This window comes from Labeo rohita, chromosome 5 (genome assembly GCF_022985175.1).
Source record: "Labeo rohita strain BAU-BD-2019 chromosome 5, IGBB_LRoh.1.0, whole genome shotgun sequence".
Lineage (NCBI taxonomy): Eukaryota > Metazoa > Chordata > Actinopteri > Cypriniformes > Cyprinidae > Labeo > Labeo rohita.
In genome coordinates, this window is record NC_066873.1 from 36,516,696 (window position 1) to 36,523,285 (window position 6,590).

Sequence of the window (6,590 nt, forward strand, 5' to 3'; positions counted from 1 at the left end):
AATGCACATTCATTCATCAACGAAACACCGTAGTGTTTAAATGGAGATGCGCACCGCCTTAACTGTGACTTTGTTTCAAACTATTTTCGTCAACGATATAGAGCAAAATCATGCAATACTGTTTTAGTCAGACAATTTAAGTCACTTAATATTAACTTCTTGTGTTTTGAATTGTTGTATGAAATCAGTATAACATTTACAAAGGAATCGCGGTCTCACAAAGTTCCATTATAATAACCAAAGCTCCACTGCACGATGAATCTCTTATTTACACTCTCTCTTAACTTTGTATATGAAAGGTATCATGAGATATGTCTGTGATACATTACTCAACGCTGCAAAAACACGAAGAAAACTTTGAAGCTCCCCTCAGCGCAAACACACATATGCTGATCGGGTCAGTCGCACTGGTGCTCCTAAATATTTTTTCATAGTCGCAAATGCGACTGAAATGGTCGCACTGTGGAGCCCTGCATCACCATGTCCTTTTCATTATAATTGCACGGAAGCAAGCAACCAGCAAAGTCAAACAGTCAAAATTTTTGAGTGTTTCATGTTTTACAGAAAATATTTACACGAAACGAAAGTACATCATAAAGATTTTGAATGACATGAGGGTGAGTAAATGATGACAGAATTCTCATTTTTGGGCAAACCATCCCTTTAACGTTGAAGTTACCGGAAACATCACTCAAAATATAAAAAACAAGCTGCGATGGGGGGAAGGGTGTGTGAAAGCAATGAAAAAAATCAACCCTGGAAACTCCATAAGATCAAATGGCCCTGTGGCGTTGCCTCCTCTGACAGGTGAGTAAACAGAAGGCGCTCATTATAATGCATACCTGCTCGGATTTCACACTGAGAGACGCAGGGGATGAGAGAGCGCGAACGCCGCGGCGTGTTACATAAGCACGCGACACATTAGCAATGCAGATTCAACCGTGTTTTTTACGCCAATCAGTCAGCGCTGCCGCTTAAAGAACGCGTGACTGTTAATCTCTGTTTAACGTCCGTGTTTCGCAGCGTGAGCCCTTCGACCCTCATTCCTCACACACACAAATGTTCTTCTAACCATCCGCCTCGTGTTTGTCACCCCCACCTCACTTTGATGTAGTTTATGAAAATTGACTTTACAAGGGCCACGTTTTATGTTCCTCCTTTATTGGCTAGGCAAGCATCCGCCGCGGTACCTTTGTGTGTGTGTGTGCGTGTGTATGTGTCAGACAGACAAGTATGTGATTAATAGCTCTCTTGGTCTCTGGCTGGCTCATTTTTCAGCACTGTTGTTTAAGACCTGTGGCTCTTCTCTTGGTGAGATGTAGATGCGTTTCCCCTTGCTGTTTATTGATATTCTGTTTCCCTAAATACGGACCTATTTGTCTCCGCTGTCTCCCCCCGCCCCACCCGTACACCGGACCTGAGCGGATGGGCGGATCGGGGAGGAGAAGAGAAGAGGCGGATAGGGGCAGAAAGGGAAAACTATCCGTGATTGATAGGCAATCTCAGTGCCTGTGGCGTCTGGAAAATCACCAAGGTGACGGTGAGTGGTTTTCTTTTGGCTTCCTCTTGTGCCTGGTTGTACTAATCACAGTGCGTGCGTCGATGTTCTACAGTGTGTGCGAATGTGTGCTTCTGGCTTTTTGGGAGAAAGTGAGAGAGAGAATGTGAGAGTTTATGTGTTTGTGTGTGATGCTCTGAATGTAATGCAAAAGAACAGATGAAGAACACAGAGCTTGTGGTGGCCCTGTGTCTCTGGTGTACATCTGAAGTGCTGATTCTGTTTCTCACCTTTACAGTATTTCAGAGACTTTTTCCATTCTGTAACCTAAAAGGAAAACCCCCAGGTAAAGATTTCTCAATGAATTTTTATTTTTCTCCATCTCATCTAGGACAACACAGCATTGTGTCCATAACGTGCAGGCCATGCAGTCAAGCCATACTATTATATCTTCCCCATGGATTTTACTCTGTTTAACAGTCACAATATTTAATTTTAAAATTATTCATTTTTCTTTAAAGAGGTCATGAATGGAGAAATCAAAATTCCACTGATCTTTTGACATGTAAGAGGTCATTGTATTATAAAAACATACTCTAAGGTTTAGAACTCAGAACTTTCTTAACAGCTTAAATTGAAGCCAATCTGCCAAATCGACAGGTTGTGGAATGTGCCACTTAATGATGTAAAAGTGTGGCTAAACACTAGAAGATCAACGCCTGCTTCTACATCACTGCCTGTTTAGCTCCACCCACCGATTCATGCCTTTTGTGTAAATAACAAGAGAAGCGAACACAGATCTACACAGAAACCAAACGATAAACGCAGTGCCAAGTTGTGGAAAAACTTTTTGCATTGCCTTCCTTCTGATCCCAACATTAGGAAAGAGTGGATGAACTGTATTTTAGGGCTGTCAAATGATTATTCATGATTGATGAATCGATGAATCGCATATAAAATAAAAGTTTGAGTTTGCCTAATATATGTGTGTGTACTGTGTGTAATTATTATGTTTATATAAATACACACAAATTAATGTATATATACATTAATATATACATTAATGTGCTTGTATTTATATATACATAATAATTACACACAGTACACACACATATATTAGGCAAACTCAAACTTTTATTGTGTATGCGATTAATCACGATTAATCGTTTGACAGCCCTACTTTATTTTTAATAGTAAGTTTGTTTGTAAACAAATCTGCAGTAAAATGAAGTGAACAAAGCACAATTCGACGCATGATTTTCAGAAAGACTGAGACTAAAAGATGATGCTATGCTGGCTTAGGGCTGCAACAATTCCTCGATTCTGTTCAAGCATTTGATTTTTTTAAAAAATCCATGCACTTTGCATTGCATTTTGCCCATGTCGAGTAATTGGCAAAATACCGGAAGTGGTGCATTCCACATATTAATGCCATTAATCCCAAAGTCTTATTAAAACATAATTTCATTTACATTATTTACATGTGTGGAGCATCTCAAACTCCATCTCTGCATGTTGTTGTGAGTTTGGGTTTATTATAACATTCATCAGGGAATGTGCACAGTTTCATCAGGTTTGTAAGGAAAATCATTTATAAGCCTGCACAAACACAGGAGAATACATCAATATCTTTCTCAATATGCTAACTATTCGTCGCAATTTCAAAGTAAAAGTTTAAACCCTCACTCTGAGTTTACATATTTTGATGTCCACATATTCAAAAAAAAAAAAAAAATTACAGTGCCTGTAGCTTTTCTATTATAAAGAAATGGCCAAATATTAAAGATTAAGTGAACATTTGAATTAAATGTTGTTGAGTCAGTTTTAAACACGGATTAGATTGCAGTAAAGTGTAAAAACAATTGTAAGTCCACTGACACCTTCTGCAATCATGTTATGGTGCATAATGTACAGTACATTAGGTCTATTGTTTATAATACATTATGTATTTTCAGTTTTGTTCAATAAAATCATATGATTACTTGCTTTTGATACTTTATCTGAACTAATTATTATTGAATCATTGCTATTATATATGTATTTTAAGTCATTTTAAAAGGCTATTGTTCACTTAGGTCTATTTTTATTACTACAAAAATATATATATATATATATATATATATATATATATATATAATATAATTAACAGATTACTTGATTACCAAAATAATGTTAGTGACAGCCCTAGTGCTGACTATATTGGATCCATCAGTAATCTCGCACCACACAAGTGTGAGTAACTATTTTTATTCTGTGGTCACTGTTGCTTTGTCTGTAATTACAAATCGTTTGATATATACTGAGTATTTCTGCGTTTTTAACCTAAATCACAGCAGCTTCTGTCTGTGAAGAATGTAGACTATCAAACATACACAACTGTTAGCCAATCATAGCAGTGGGCATTTACCTCTGAGTTTACAATTCGTCACGCCTATTCAGATGGAGCGCTCTAATGAAGGTGGTCAAAACAGGACAGAAAATATCCTATTTCTTGAGACCTTTTGTTTTTCATTTATTACATAAATTTTATTGATCAGTTTTGTTTTGTTTTTGTCGTTGTTCCCTATGTAGTTTTTTTTATATAGTTAAGCATGTGCATGTCTAAAAAATCATGAGCTGAAAAGTAAGTGTGCCTCCTACAAAATAACAAATGGCCCGTTTAGTAATGTGTTCTGGTACCAGCGCTGCACATGCAGCATTTCCCCACTGTTTACTACCTTCCAAGATTAAAAAAGCCAAAGGACACAAAAACCCACAGACTCTGACTCAATGAGTATCTGTTTTTAGCTGTTATCTTGCAGTGTTACTAGAGGCAGTTCTAGGATTTTAGCCTTTGGGGGCTCAACCCTTATCAAACTATGTTGTGTTCTTGTCTAGAATAATGTTTTCTGTTTTACAAACAACAGGTTGCAGTTGTTGCATTGAGAATGAGAATTGCTTGACCTTATTATTATTATTATTATTATTATTATTATATATTTTTTTGGTATTTTCATAGATTTCTTTTTTTGTTAGAACCTGAACTCGAGAACCTGATCAGTCCAATTCAGACAAGTTTTGTGGACTGAACTGATTAACATATCTAATTCAAAATAAATATTTGTTTACAGTTATTTCTCTTAATGAATTCCCTAAAGGGTGAATGACAACTTAAAACCTTCAAACACAGAGGTTGGAACAGCATGAGGGTAAGTAAATGATTTATTTGGATTATACAGAATTGGACTCACAACACAGTGTTATTATGCGACCAGAGGAGGTCTGGTTGTATTTTTTTCATGTTTATTTTGTTGACTTTTTTGGATCACTCAAAAAGCCTGAATACAAAAAAGTTAAGAAAAAGCCTCTAGCACAAACCACAAGCACCGTACTTTGCTTTGTGATTGCTTAGCCGTAAGCAAGAAGAGACTCCAACCCAGTTTTATGTTGTTCCAGTCAGTATCTCTGATCACACAGACTTCCTCTGAGCTTATTCACAAGAGCGGTTTATTCTCATTAAAGGTGCGTTTGAAACACAATACGCATTTCAGCCATTGAAGATGAATGATATCGTACTGCATTACTTCAGACTCCACAGCGTGATGCTAATGATCTCTAACCCCTCTTAAAGCTCAGCTAAGCAGTGTAGTGCAGCTTAGTAGTGAGCTACTAAAACCTTATCCCATGACAAACAAGCACTCCACAGGGAGAGAGATGTTGTGGTGAGGGATGAAAAAACAGGATGAACTTTGGTGGAACATGTTCTTTCTTACAGACTCTGCACAGGTCTGAGTCCTTAAAACTTAAAGCTTGGTGCTTGAACATAGTCCAGAATTACAGACAGAAGAGATGGAGACCCACAGCATGCCCAAGTGTCTTCATTACAGGTTTCTCGAGCCGCCAATGGTCGAACCGGACAGTACCTACAGTCACTTCCCAAAAAGGTAAGCAGTATTTTACAAACAATGCTGCTTGCTCCAAATACTAGTACGATAGTGAATTTCATGATTGCTCCTCCAGGGAGCTCTCACAGGCCGGATAATGACAATTCTCCTTGTTGAATTTCAGACAATGAGCAATGGCAGAAGGTTCCAATCAATGAGCGTTCAAATAAAACGTATGCTCGCTGTTTACCAACTCGCTCAGCATGAAGGGATCTTCAGAGAAAATGCATTTAAAAGTAAAATGCACTTTTGTTATTTCACTGTATTGATTATGTTCCAATTTACCGTTACCTGAACACAGAACAGGTCTTAAATTACAGGACAAAATTACATTTGTCATACATAGCCATTATAAAAGTGAACAGACTAGTCGATCAGCCTTACTGTTTGGGACCCTAAAGAAACTTTGCAGTGTTACATCCAGTAGCGCTTCTGTTTGTATAAATCCACAACAAATGTTTTATTTGTTGTAATGATCGTAAATAAATTAAACAGTGTGCCATTTTTCTCAGTTGAAAGCTGTGGTGTTCGTCTGGCATTGGTTGGCATACACATTCAAATTCTGACATATTCAAATTTTCAAGGATTCAGATGAATGTGTTAGAGTTTCATATTCTTAAACAGGATGTGACTTATGGAGAGTTTGAGAATGTCTGACCATAATTAAGGCTTTTATGTATTTGAACCCTTTCCAGCAATGACAGATCCATTTTGAGATCCATCTTTTCACAGTGAGGACAGCTGAGGGACTCATATATGGTTCAAACGCTCACTGATACTTCAGAAGGAAAAACAATCCATTAAAAGCTTTCAAACTTTTTCAAGTTGAAGATCAGGGTAAATTTCACTTATTTTGTCTTCTGGGGAACATGTAAGTTTGACCTGAGTACTAAATGAAATATCATATTTAGGCAAAATAAGAAAAATGTCCTCATTCCGTTCAAAAGTTTGCACCCCTGAATCTTCTTTAGTAGTTGCATATGAGTCCCTCAGTTGTCCTCAGTTTGAATAGATGGATCTCAAAATCATACATTCATTCATTGTTGGAAAGGGTTCAGATACACAAAAATGCTGAAAAACCAAAGAATTTGTGGGACCTGATGGATTTTTCTGAAGTACAGCGGCCAGTTTAACTGTTAAGGACAAACAAGGGAATCATGAACTATCAC

The 6,590-nt window shown here is 37.3% G+C and overlaps 1 long non-coding RNA gene across 1 annotated transcript; it reads left to right on the forward strand.

The window, feature by feature from the left end:
• Positions 1-1,302: 1,302 nt before the first annotated feature.
• LOC127166066 (uncharacterized) lies at positions 1,303-5,910 on the forward strand. The gene is made up of 4 exons (XR_007827849.1): positions 1,303-1,540; positions 4,636-4,686; positions 5,253-5,421; positions 5,546-5,910. It is a non-coding gene; the product is annotated as an uncharacterized LOC127166066 (long non-coding RNA).
• Positions 5,911-6,590: the final 680 nt, after the last annotated feature.